Source organism: Chrysemys picta, chromosome 7 (genome assembly GCF_011386835.1).
Source record: "Chrysemys picta bellii isolate R12L10 chromosome 7, ASM1138683v2, whole genome shotgun sequence".
Classification (NCBI taxonomy): domain Eukaryota; kingdom Metazoa; phylum Chordata; order Testudines; family Emydidae; genus Chrysemys; species Chrysemys picta.
Window position 1 is genome coordinate 13772143 of NC_088797.1, and position 14257 is coordinate 13786399.

The 14257-nt window shown below is 42.6% G+C and overlaps 1 protein-coding gene across 24 annotated transcripts in view; it reads left to right on the plus strand.

Moving 5' to 3' along the window:
* CNTN4 (contactin 4) overlaps nucleotides 1–14257 on the plus strand; it is a 657650-nt gene that overhangs the window by 299391 nt on the left and 344002 nt on the right. The gene's annotated exons all lie outside the window — the stretch shown is intronic.

Consider the following 14257-nt stretch of genomic DNA (forward strand, 5'->3'; position numbering starts at 1 on the left):
CAGTTTTCAGTGTTGCAATGTTGTAGCCGTGTCAATCCCAGTATATTAGGGAGACAAAGTAGGGTAATATCTTTTATTGGACCAACTTCTGTACATTTCCCAGACCTGAAGAAGAGCTCTGTGTAAGCTCGAAAGCTTATCTCTCTCACCAGCAGAAGTTGGTCCAGTAATAGGCATTACCTCATCCACCGTGTCTCACTAAATAATAGGAAATTTGTATATATAAAGTACACTTTCTAGTTTTGGGAGCGTATTATTGTGAATGAGTGATTCAAACTGAAGTGTGTGTATATGTGTAATTATACCACAAATATGGAAAATGTGTTTAGTTAGCACAAAGACATTTTCTAAACCATTTGTATTGCCTTCTCTGAGTCTGAGAATCAAAACCATTGTACTGTATCTAGGTGCTATAGACATTTAGTAAAATGTTGTTTGCCTTCCGGACATATTATTAATGAACAAGGTCAGTCATTAGGCACAGTAATTTGGAAGTGGTGTCTTGTTCTGCTTCTTTGAATGTTTGTACGTTCAGGCCCCTTTTAGAGTAGGAGAGCTGCTTGCACAGAAAGAATTTCATGACACTAAAATAAATCCTTGGGGTGGCTCTCAGAACAGAGGAAATATTGTGATCAAATATGGTTTCTAGGGCGTGTAAGTGATGTATGGTGCAAAAGCAGATTCTGTAATTCGAAGTGGTCTGTTTGTCTTCTTCAGTTATTGATATATTTATGGAGTGGGAAGATGCAATGGCTAAGAGATACTCCTGGGTCCCGCATACTCCCTGCCCTGGCAGTACCCCCTTTGGGAAAACTTATTTACTACTATAACCTCTCTTAAATTATTGTGTTTCTTGTTGAAACTATGTAGAATACAGTACACTTAAAAAATTACATATGTTAGATAACTCTATAGCTACACTTGTATGAGAGAAAATGCTATCTCACTATTTTACAGTAAACGTAGCCAAACTATTGAGGATAATATTTTAACAAAATGTTCTATTTTGAAGGTTAATGCTTCCCCGCAAATTAGAAAACCTTGTGTAAAAATACAAACACAGTATTTTTTTTATCTTGGGAAGTTGCCATGTAGATGGAGCAATATGTTAAATGCGTAATAAAAGAGGTGTACAAATCTAGATTTTTCACCAAGTAGATTGACTTCAACATATCTCACAATATCCTCTTTATATGCTTCATAAGATGCAATTGGTATCCTACTTGAAGGACTAGATAAAGACTAGAGACAGTTCCCTGACTTCTTTTTTCAAGTAAAACTAAGCAGCTGCAGTTAATGAAGAGCTAGTAGATCATCCCACATCTGTCAGGGAGTATTCACCCAACAGAGTGAAGAAATGACGTTAAAGATTAGAGAGGGAAAGTAGGAGAGTTGCTAAATTGAGCAGAATAGGCAGCATTGCACTGCACTAATAATAGAAATACTGTAATAATTTTAATCTGTGCAAGATGTATAGTTTTAGAAAGAAAAGCACGGTAGAATAAAACCAGGTAACTTGTCTCATAATCCTATGTTGGGCTATACTAAACTTTTCCTATGTGAGGTTGAAAATTATGAACCTAAATGTGGGAATCAGCAAATACTGGTGCACTGTGTTGGCATAACAAACATAGGAGAATATACTTGTACATTCATTAAAGCCAAGTGCATTTTCTGATGGGCAAACAAAACCTCCTTCTCCTTTAACATGATTGTAAAGTCTGGGCTAGCTGGGTTTGTGCCTGATTTACTAAATTTTCAAGACAGTTTTACAAAACTGAGTTTTATTAGAGATGGGCCTAAGCTGAAAAGTTCAGCTCTGGGTCCACACTTCCCCAAGGTCCAAGAGTGTTTGGATCCAGGATTTCAGCTCAGACATCGAGACAGTTTCTGCATTTTGGATTTGTTGCAAAAATGAACTGCCGGGGAAATCTGAAGAAAAGAGTTTGTGAAAACTCAAGGTTTAATATACTGTTCGACCTAAGTCCCATTTTCAAAAGTGACTTCAGCACTTAGAAGCCTTATCCCCATGCACTTTCAATGACATATAAACTACTACCTGCCTAATGGCCAGATTTTTAAAGGTATTTAGGTGCCAAAAGATGCAGATAGGCATTAGAGGGTTTTTCAAAATCACTTAGATGTCTAACTCTCATTGATTTCTATTTGTGTAAGGTACCTGTTTGCTTTTGAAAAACACACTAGATGTTCATGTACATCTTTAGGTGTCTAAATACCTTTACTAATCTGGCCCTAAGACTCTTGAAAATGGGACTTGGGAGCCTAAATCACATAGGTACTTTTGGAAATGTTACCCAGAATCTTTGATTGTATATTTATTTATTAGCCTTATGGAGTGAAGTGTTAAGTGTTTCAGTGAGTCTTATGAGTCAATTTCTTTCATTTATGATGTCCCTTGTTCTACTCTTAGGCTGAAGTTTAGGTCCACTGTGTCTCTAGCTAAGTTTTGGAGATTGTTGGCATGAACTATATTTCTGTGTAGAAAAAGAGTTCAGAGGCTACAGTATTATTGGCATTGCCTTTGTGGTTGTTGCATTTGCCAATCACAGTGGCTCTGGGGTTTCCCAGCACAAGACCGGGCAGGAAATGCATTAGTTTCTCCAGTAATTCTATAGTTCCTTCTCCTGGAGGTCTGCTAACCACTAGTGGGAGTTGTGCTTGCAGGGAGATGACAAGGTAGGGATGCTGTAGGTAGCAATCTGTGGTCTTGGGGTTGTATTATCCTTCATCTTTTGATGGTAGCTCTGCTGCCTCCTGGTGGACAAAGGCACCGGCCCACTGGTCAGTAGGTCTCCACTGCCCAGGCACTGTGGTGCTTATCAGCTAGTAAGGCTGATAAGCACTAAAGGATACGGGCTATTCTATTTCCAGATTAACCAATAAAAACAGAATTGATACTAAATAAACACTATAACCACCTTGATGCATATTTTATTCCACAAATCTTTTGTTTCACCACTTTCTGAATTATTTTAACTGAGTAGCTTGAAGTCCTGCATGAGATTTGAGCTAGCCATTGAAAATGATTTATAGCTGACAGCTCTCTTTTTGCAATGCCCAGAGATCGAAGATTCATGTAAGATTAATTGTGATGGAAGGTGCTGACTTTTCTTCTAGCAGTAGAAAAGTGGAGTTTGGTATCTTTATATAGAATGTGCCTCTGAATTCTCACTAGAAAATCCCAAATTTTCACTGTCAAGGCTATTATTAGCAGTTCCCAGTATACAACCTGTTGATATTGACAGCTTTGTTTAACATAGAAAGGACATGAGTGACAGAGTGGTCCCTGATATTAAAAGACTAGGGCTTGGTCTACACTACCCCCCCTAATTCGAACTAAGGTACGCAACTTCAGCTACGTGAATAACGTAGCTGAAGTTCGAAGTACCTTATTTCGAATTAGTTGAAACTTACCTTGGTCCACACTCGGCAGGCAGGCTCCCCCGTCGACTCCGCGGTACTCCTCTCGGCGAGCTGGAGTACCGCAGTCGACGGCGAGCACTTCCGGGTTCGACTTATCGCGTCCAGACTAGATGCGATAAGTCGAACCCGGAAGTTCGATTTCCAGCCGTCGAACTTGCCGGTAAGTGTAGCCAAGGCCTTTGTCACTGTAAAATATATATTTATTACATATTATGTATCTAATATTGTGATCTGAAGGGACAAGGGGATAGGTAGATTCTGATTCCCTAACTCACAGTAAAAAGACACACTGCACTCCACAAATAGTCCCATTGAAATCAGTGGGATAACTCATGGGGTAAGGTGCTATTACATGAGAGCAAGGCTATCAGAATCTTCTCCTAACTATGTATTTTGTGTTCATGATCACTTGTGGTATCTTAAGTATTTAGACCTAATTTTGCCCTCAGCTACGGAAACTAAGGACCACATTTTCGCTATCGTTTGTGCCTACCTGATTGGAGTCTCCATTTGCTGACACATTCTGGGTTTTGTGGGCATATGCAGTTGTGATTACAGATTTTAAATATAAGTAGAATACACTTAATGAACCATTTTGAAAAAATTAAACAAACAAGACAAAACTTTATGTGACAGGTAAAATTACAATGTTTATAATGTTTCCAAAATTGGTTTCTATCTTTATAGGGTTATATCCTCAGCTGGTATCAAATGGGATAGTCCATTTAAAAAATCAAATGAGCTATGTCATTTTACACCAGCCGAGGATCTGACCCATATTCTTTAAAACAAAAACGTACCTCCTAACTGTTTCTTAATAGCCTGGAAACTCCTTTTATGCTAAGTGGCAGATTGCCTGGTATCAAATTGATGTAGTATTTTAAAGTTAAAGATCTATACGCAGAGTGTTAACAAGGTTGTTGCATTTTCCACAGAGACACTAACAAATGATGCAGTCTTAAATATCAATTGATTTAGAATATCTTTTAACCTTACATCAATATTAGGGCTTAGTATAACTCTTCCACAAGAAATCTACGGTGTGATCTTTGTACTTCATGTTAGAGTGCATCTTACATACATCCTATGTTATGTTAAATATCATCTCTTTCATAAATTATCCGACATTTTTATCCATTTGATTGTATTGCTGTTTAGATTTTTCTAGGCACAAACATGTATCTGTAGCATTGGTAACCAAATAGTCAAGCAGCTAAGACTTTAGAAACTTGCTTTTGTATTGTGTTTTGCCATCTTTGCAGCATCTTTGCATCAGCCATGCCTCCAGTGCTATCAGTAAAGAACTACGTTCTTCTCAATTCTCACCAAGCTATACCAGTTTCCATACACAGGTCAAGATTTTCAAACTTGATTAGTGATTTTTGGGTCCCCAATTTGGCATGCCTTAAATGGCCCTGATTTTCAGAAAGTGCCGAGCATCTACCCTCTGAAAATTAGCATCCTGGAAGGTGTGTCAAGTTAGGCACCCAGAATAGCTTAGTCATATCTGAAAATCTTTCCCCAGTTTTTAGGTTCTACTTTTATACTGGGCCTGCACATTCTTGGAGGACACATGTATTATGAAAAATCCATTGTGCCTAGGGATGGGTAAACTCGTGCTGAATTTCAAACCCACTCAAACTTTATAGGTTTGAAAGTCTTACTTGATTGTTTCTAGCTTATAGTCCACTTATCAAAAGCTGGTGGGAATGGAAAGAGTAGAGAAGAATCTGAGGGGAAAATAGAGAGAGACTGATTTTTTTTCTTTAAAAAGGAGGAGGAGATAGAATGGGGATAAGAAATGTAATGAAAAAATAAATACAGTAAACATCTCACCTATAGTATGTGGCAGTGAAAGCTGTGTGATAAATTGTTTTTAATGTTCACCTTTGACCACTTCACCTGCACGTTCTCACTAATCCATCTCTTTTGCTACTACAAGGTACTTCCAACATTCCAAAGCTATGAAAAGCCTGAAACAAATGTGTCAGTCCATCATACCCCTTTAAAAGGGAATTACATTGGTCTGAGGGCCAATTCAGATAATGTCCTGGATCAATGTCAGGGTTAAAGTCCGATTTCTCACATTGTGTCAGGACTAGAAACAGGAGGTATTTTATCATAAGAATGAGGATGTTTCCAGCTTTCCCTTGAGTTGTACAGTACTTGATTCTAGGGTGTGAGTTCCCAAAATATCAAACCTTAAACTTATAATAATTATATATACACAAAAGGCATTTTCTATACCACTTTAACATTATGTATGAGTTATCATTTTCCTCTCCTGCAAAGTCCTGTACAGTTGAACCCCATAATAACCAAAGCACTTTGAATGTGGAGGAATCTGACAAATTGTACTAACTCTCTAATTTTTCCCCTGTAAAATATGTGGCACGTACAGAAGACAGGACGGTGTGACAGATTTTACTGGCAATCACGTAGGCCCTTCCCAAATAACTCACTCAAAGCTTCACCACTTGTGTGTAACCCTTCCATCTCAAACTCATGCCTGACAAAGAACTGTGTCTCCCACCCCACAGTAACATATTTTGCCATATATGGAGGGCCAAAATAGCTTAATACATAGCATAGATTTCCTTTTATCTAGTTGACTCACCCACTGATTTAAAGTACCGGAGAAAAAGGTGTGCAAACTCAAGCCTTTTAAACTCGCTGGATCGCCTACCGTTAATTGTGATTGTTTATTAAAAAAAACCCTCAGTTAATGAGCTCTCGTGGCTTTTAGGCAGGTTCAGGCTGCCATCACATTTGCTGGAATATTTTTTTAGACTTATTGTAGGCAGGGAGAACAACTTCTCTCTCTTAGGGATGGAAACAACAAACTCTGACTTTGGAATTTATTATGTATGCTCTCGGTCAGGAGTATGTTTCTTCCGGGGAACTTTATTTTTCCCCACACAGTATGTTGTGTGAGCTGGCCAGGGTCTGCTAGGAGCTTTACATCCTGTGGCTCCCAATAAAAATGTTTATTTTTCTTCTGCGTATTGCATATTTCATTGCTGCTAGTGACAACTCTAGGGATAGAGAGACACTTACTTCTCCCTGCTATAGTGACATGATGACAGCTGCCATGGGAAGGAGAAAAAATAAAGTGATTTTTCAAAGTTCTCCAGATGAAGGTATATTCAGTGCTATAGTTTAATGGAAGTTGCTTCAGGTGACAGATTTTGGAGCACTCAGGGCATATCTACACTGCAATTAAAAACCCACGGCTGGCCTGTGCCTGTTTGTTCAGGCTAGGGGGCTGTTTAATTGCCGTGTAGACATTTGGGCACAGTCTAGAGACCAGGCTTTGGGATCCTGCGCGGTGGGAGAGGCCCAGAGCTCAGACTGCAGCCCAAGTCCAAATGTTTACACCGCAATTAAACAGCCCCTTAACCCGAGCCTCGCAGGCCTGAGTCTGCTGGCCCAAGCCAGCTGCGGGTGTCTCCTTGCAGTGTAGACATACCCATAGTGGTGTGAAGACAAAGGGTCCAAAAAGGACCACGCACAGGGCTACGGAATGTGACTTTCTCATCTAATTTATTAAAGGTCATTTTTCACTACCTTTGATTGTTCATGTTGCAATAAAACACTCATCTGACATATGAAAGGGGCTTGTATGAGTCCAGAAGTGTGTGTGAGAGAGAGAATGTGAAAAAAAATGGAGGAGCAGACCTAAGTCAGCCTTAATTTATGCAGAGCATTACACAGGATGTCGCAAATCTTGGCAGAATTAATGGGGTGTCTTTAAGATGAACAGTTCTTTGTAAAGGTTTCTGAAGAGCAATATTCAACACCAAATATTTTTAGTACCAGGAACTTGTGTTTCCTTTTCTACAGGGAAATGTTTTCATTATGGCGAGTGTAAGAAAATTCTTCTTCCCATTTCCACCAAGTCTTTCCACTTCCCCCAATTAGGACAAAACTAATAAGAGCAAGTGAGGCAGGAAGAACTCAAAATCTTGGAAAAGCTCTCCAGAAACAAAAGTTCTGCAAAGTTCTGCTTCAGTTATTACCAGTGTCCAATGCAATGCTACCAAGTTGTGTTTTTCAGTAGTGCTTTGCACTCTGTACAATGAGAGCCATTGGGTGCTCAGGGCTTTTTAAAATCTGGTTACTTCATGTAGGCACTTCATAGAATCATAGAATCATAGAATCATAGAATATCAGAGTTGGAAGGGACCTCAAGAGGTCATCTAGTCCAACCCCCTGCTCAAAGCAGGACCAATTCCCAGCTAAATCATCCCAGCCAGGGCTTTGTCAAGCCGGGCCTTAAAAACCTCCAAGGAAGGAGACTCCACCACCTCCCTAGGTAACGCATTCCAGTGTTTCACCACCCTCCTAGTGAAATAGTTTTTCCTGATATCCAACCTGGACCTCCCCCACCGCAACTTGAGACCATTGCTCCTTGTTCTGTCATCTGCCACCACTGAGAACAGCCGAGCTCCATCCTCTTTGGAACCCCCCTTCAGGTAGTTGAAGGCTGCTATCAAATCCCCCCTCATTCTTCTCTTCTGGAGACTAAACAATCCCAGTTCTCTCAGCCTCTCCTCATAAGTCATGTGCTCCAGACCCCTAATCATTTTTGTTGCCCTCCGCTGGACTCTTTCCAATTTTTCCACATCCTTCTTGTAGTGTGGGGCCCAAAACTGGACACAGTATTCCAGATGAGGCCTCACCAATGTCGAATAAAGGGGAACGATCACGTTCCTCGATCTGCTGGCAATGCCCCTACTTATACAGCCCAAAATGCCGTTAGCCTTCTTGGCAACAAGAGCACACTGTTGACTCATATCCAGCTTCTCGTCCACTGTGACCCCTAGGTCCTTTTCAGCAGAACTGCTACCTAGCCATTCGGTCCCTAGTCTGTAGCAGTGCATGGGATTCTTCCGTCCTAAGTGCAGGACTCTGCACTTGTCCTTGTTGAACCTCATCAGGTTTTTTTCTGCCCAATCCTCTAATTTGTCTAGGTCCCTCTGTATCCGATCCCTACCCTCTAGTGTATCTACCACGCCTCCTAGTTTAGTGTCATCTGCAAACTTGCTGAGAGTGCAGTCCACACCATCCTCCAGATCATTAATAAAGATATTAAACAAAACCGGCCCCAGGACCGACCCTTGGGGCACTCCACTTGAAACCGGCTGCCAACTAGACATGGAGCCATTGATCACTACCCGTTGAGCCCGACGATCTAGCCAGCTTTCTATCCACCTTACAGTCCATTCATCCAGCCCATACTTCTTTAACTTGGTGGCAAGAATACTGTGGGAGACAGTATCAAAAGCTTTGCTAAAGTCAAGAAATAACACATCCACTGCTTTCCCCTCATCCACAGAGCCAGTTATCTCATCATAGAAGGCAATTAGGTTAGTCAGGCACGACTTCCCCTTCGTGAATCCATGCTGACTGTTCCTGATCACTTTCCTTTCCTCTAAATGTTTCATAATTGATTCCTTGAGGACCTGCTCCATAATTTTTCCAGGGACTGAGGTGAGGCTGACTGGCCTGTAGTTCCCCGGATCCTCCTTCTTCCCTTTTTTAAAGATGGGCACTACATTAGCCTTTTTCCAGTCATCTGGGACCTCCCCCGATCGCCATGAGTTTTCAAAAATAATGGCTAATGGCTCTGCAATCTCACCCGCCAACTCCTTTAGCACCCTCGGATGCAGCGCATCCGGCCCCATGGACTTGTGCACGTCCAGTTTTTCTAAATAGTCCCGAACCACTTCTTTCTCCACAGAGGGCTGGTCACCTTCTCCCCATGCTGTACTGCCCAGTGCAGCAATCTGGGAGCTGACCTTGTGCGTGAAGACAGAGGCAAAAAAATCATTGAGTACATTAGCTTTTTCCACATCCTCGGTCACTAGGTTGCCTCCCTCATTCAGTAAGGGGCCCACACTTTCCTTGATTTTCTTCTTGTTGCTAACATACCTGAAGAAACCCTTCTTGTTACTCTTAACATCTCTTGCTAACTGCAACTCCAAGTGTGATTTGGCCTTCCTGATTTCACTCCTGCACGCCTGAGCAATATTTTTATACTCCTCCCTGGTCATTTGTCCAATCTTCCACTTCTTATAAGCCTCTTTTTTGCGTTTAAGATCAGCAAGGATTTCACTGTTTAGCCAAGCTGGTCGCCTGCCATATCTACTATTCTTTCTACACATCGGGATGGTTTGTTCCTGCAACCTCAATAAGGATTCTTTAAAATACAGCCAGCTCTCCTGGACCCCTTTGCCCTTCATGTTATTCTCCCAGGGGATCCTGCCCATCTGTTCCCTGAGGGAGTCAAAGTCTGCTTTTCTGAAGTCCAGGGTCCATATTCTGCTGCTCTCCTTTCTTCCTTGTGTCAGGATCCTGAACTCGACCATCTCATGGTCACTGCCTCCCAGGTTCCCATCCACTTTTACTTCCCCTACTAGTTCTTCCCTGTTTGTGAGCAGCAGGTCAAGAAAAGCTTTGCCCCTAGTTGGAATTGAGCTCCTTGGAAAAACTGTTTCCATAGATTGTTCTTGAAAATCATACAGAGAATGCATCTATGCTGCTGCATAAAACAACAGTGAGAAAAAGAGTGTGTGATCCATGTATGTATCCAAAGAACAATATAAGAATGGAACAGCTCAAAACAGGCTAAAATAAGAATGGCATAAAACTTCACCCTAAACTCAAACCAGATTTTTAGACTTGAATGTATTTTCTTTAACAACTTGGTTCTGGCTTGGTATAGACATGCTATTGTGAGAATACAAACTGATTAACTTTTTGAAGGCGGGGGTACCGTGGATATTAAGAAGTTCTGATTAAAAAGTAACTTTTGATGGTATGGTCTCAATCACAAAAATGGCTTTCTACTTTGTTTATAATTCTCCTCATGATTTCATTATACAGTCCCAATAAAATGGTGCAGATATTAGCACTCAGCATCACAGTAACAGAAAAGTTATATATGATGAGAATGACATTGCCTTATCCTAAAGAGATGTCCTTTAGACCCAGATCCTGGCATGCTTACTCATGTTGAGTAATACATAGCTTCAGAGGAAGTCCCATTGATTTCAGTGAGGTTGGCAGAACAGAGTGCACAAGGTAGCGATCTGGGAATAGTAGAAATTCAAGAAATATATGCATCTGTCCTAGATGTGCTGTGGTATCCTCATCAGAGGACCTGTTTCATGGATTGGTGCTATCTACTTTTAGAAGCAGAGTTGAATATTTCTCATTACAAGGAGTTTATTTGTTGTGCATTTGTGGGCAAGATCACTTGGATTTAGATTAAGCTAAATAAAAATGGTCTTACTTTCATACGTACTGGTTTCCAGGTCATTTATCATAGATCATCTGAGGCTCTTGAGCTAACAGCAGGGCCGGCGCAACCCATTAGGCGACCTAGGCAGTCGCCTAGGGCACTACAATTTGGGGGGCGGCGACCGTGGCGGTATTTCGGTGGCGGGACCGTCCGCTGCCTCTGTGGGGGGCCGCATTTCAGGGCGGGACCTTCCGCCGCCTAGGGCGGCAGAAAAGCTGGCGGCGCTCCTGGCAAACATTTACTAGTTTAATTGTGATGGGGCTGGAGGCAGGACATTTCAGTGAGAAGTTCTTGATCATGGAACTCTCTTCAGTTCACCAAAGGTCAGATCTTGTTCTTTCAGGTAACACTGCAAGACCATTGTCTGGCTACACCAAAGGAAAGACAGGAGACATTTGACATGGGTTTAATCAGAACGCAACTTTATTATTAGATGTCTGGGACTACCCAGCAGATAAAAGCGTACAGTACAGATAACCCCATGTTTATTACTGAATTACCCAGGGGTTCTTACCAGCTCCCCCTCTTTTTCCCTTCATGTCTCTCCAGCAAATGGATTGTCAGGACCTTACCATCCACCCCACCTCCTAGGAGGGTTAAGGTTGGCTATACAAATGGGGGGTTGGCTCCCTGCATACCAATCATAGGAGTCCCCAACCTCCCCCCCATTTGTTCCTTTAATGAACACCTCTTTTAAGTCCCTTTTCCAAGCCATTTATCCGATCATGGTATACCTTTCCTATGGAGTACCTGCACTGGACATCCGCCACAAGGAGGCACCAGCAATTAGCTTGGCTGACCTGCCCCCCCCCAAACCCAGTCAGGTTCCCAGACATCTCTTACTGCCCCCCTTTTATGTTGGCCAAATGGGCTCCAAGGTTTTACAGGGGAACCCTATCCTCCCTGAATAATTTGGTTCCCCAGGATGTTCAAATTGCTGAGCCTTTTATGACCCCAAGGGATTTGCCCATCTCTGTTAGAATCTGTTGAGCCTTGTCCCCCCCAGGTGGCGCCCCAAAACCTGCGTTAATGCATGTACGACAACATGGACCTGCATCAAGTCCCTTCTTGTTCTGGGCAGTAATGGAACCCCTTTACACATTCCCAAATAGTGTTCTCCTATGTGTGCCACATCATGTCAGTGGCTGCTGATGGGCCCCCATGGCGCACAGCAGTGGCATCAGCTGGTCCAATAACATGCTTCTCCTTCCATGCCAACACAGACTCGCCCCATCACTGGACCTCGGTTGCCAACCCCTAAAAGCCACTAGGACGTCCACTTATGTGCATAAGAAAAACAATCCTGTGCCCACAGATCAACACCAACGCCTCCATAGCCGGTCTTCCAACATTGTTCTGCTTCCACATGGAGCCATGCGGCTGAGATGTGCTGAAGTGCTGAGTTCTTTCCTGCTTCAGCCTGCTCCGTGCGAAAGGGAGGCTTTAGGAGCAGAGCTGCCCCTTTTAAAGCCCGCATTCCTAGGGGATGAGTCAGCGACCATGCTGACCCTTTTGCAGCAGTTTTCATTCCCTCCCTCCCCACCCCAGCCATAAAACACTGTTTCCTTCATTCGGGGAGCCAGCCAATTACCTCCCTGCTTAAAGGTGCAGGGCAGCCATTTGTTCTTCCAGACTGTTCTTCCAGAGGAAAACAAGTTAATGGTTTGGATGTCAAGAGTTTTGTTAAGAGGGCTTTTGGGGAGAGTCCATTTGTTGACCCTATTATTTTGACATCGACTGTACATGAGCCCAAAGCACTGAATACACATTTGCCTATAAAATGAAAGAGAAAAGCATTAGTGAAGCTAAAAGATGTTAGATTTCACATGACTTTTCCGGTGTAGACCACACTATGTGGTTATTCAATACAAATATATACCTATATCTATATAACCGTCGGTCTGTCTCTATATATAGGTGCTTCTAAGCATTTATCCCTTTGGGTGTATATGTGTGCTTTCCTTTTCCCCAGGTTGCTAGGAGATATTTTTCTTACAAGATTTGTCACTATTTTTTATGATCTGAAAATGGAATTGGAAGAATTGACTTTCTGTCTATGACGTTTGAAGGACTATTGAAAAGAGGAATTGTTAAAGATTAAATGATTTGGTCCTTAAAATACAATAGTAAATTAATTTGAGGGTATTTTGATCTATATTTTTTTAAAATGTTGGATGAGATGGGAAAATATTTTACCAATCTGTGTTAGTTCTGTACCGTGAAATAATTCCCACTACTGTACATCTGTACTGGGGTGATTTCATTTTAAATTCTAGCAGTTTGATTAATATTTGCTCAATTCACATGTAGCAAGGCTAATCAAGTGAGCTTCAAAATGTAATAATGTATTGCAGAAGAACTACCTCCAGTTTCATCCATAGTCTTTCATGACACTTCTCTTAGGAAAAAGTAATAAATTGTCCCGTTCGGAGCAAAATTCTGACTGACTGGGCCAGGGCCGGCTCCAGGGTTTTGGCCACCCCAAGCGATCTGCGGCGGCAATTCGGCAGGAGGTCCTTTGCTCCCAGCGGGAGTGAGGGACCGTCTGCCGAATTGCCGCCGAATACCTGGACGTGCCGCCCCTCTCCGGAGCGGGCGCCCCAAGCACCTGCTTGCCAGGCTGGTGCCCGGAGCTGGCCCTGGACTGGGTCCTTTGGTCCTTTGGATTCACAGATTCTACTCTCCACGCCCTCTGCTACCAGATAGGCATTCCAACGGTGATGGCTTGCATCTTTCCAGGAATATAACCACAGACTCAGCAATGGGCCTTCAGCATGTATGCCTGTGCATTTCATCTTTTGGCAGGTAGCAGTACTGGCAGACTATGCAGGGGGGCTTGGTTTGCCAAAGTACAAGCACACATTAATGATACTTTCATAATAGTGTCTATATATGCTGGTTTGGGGGATGATCTGGCTCAGTGCCAGCATTTATTACTTGCTCTGAGTTTAGCCGGTTCTGTGTTTTCTTGTCCAAAAAATTTAAAATATTTTTGCTTGTAAGTGGGTGTGGCTGCCCATAGCTCCCCTGTTGGACAAGTGTTGCACTGCAAGGGCTTCGATTTCCCTTCCTGAGGTGGGTTTCCTCAGCTCTCCACACACCAGTGAGTTCTCCAGCCACGTCACAAAACAAGAAGTCTAAACTAAAAAGTCCTAACAAACGAAAAAGCTCTTCTGTCCTTTGGGGCTTATCTTCAGGCTATGCTCTGAGCCCTATTCCTAGCCCCCTTCTGTGCTACCTTTGAGAGTCTCTTTCTCTGGTCTGGGCGAAAGTGCTGGCCCCAGCCTGGTTCCCCTTTCCCCTCCGAACCCTGGCCCAGTGCCTTCCACAGAAGCCTACCTGCCTGCTCTCTGTGGTTCCAACTACCAGACCGATCCCACTGTCAGTCCTTTTATAAGGCCCAGGTATCCATTAAGCTACCATCTGACTCTCCTTAGACCTTCCCTCTTAGGCTAGAAGCAGTTGCTTAAGTCACACGTTTGGCTGGCCCCATCTCCCCTTAAAGAG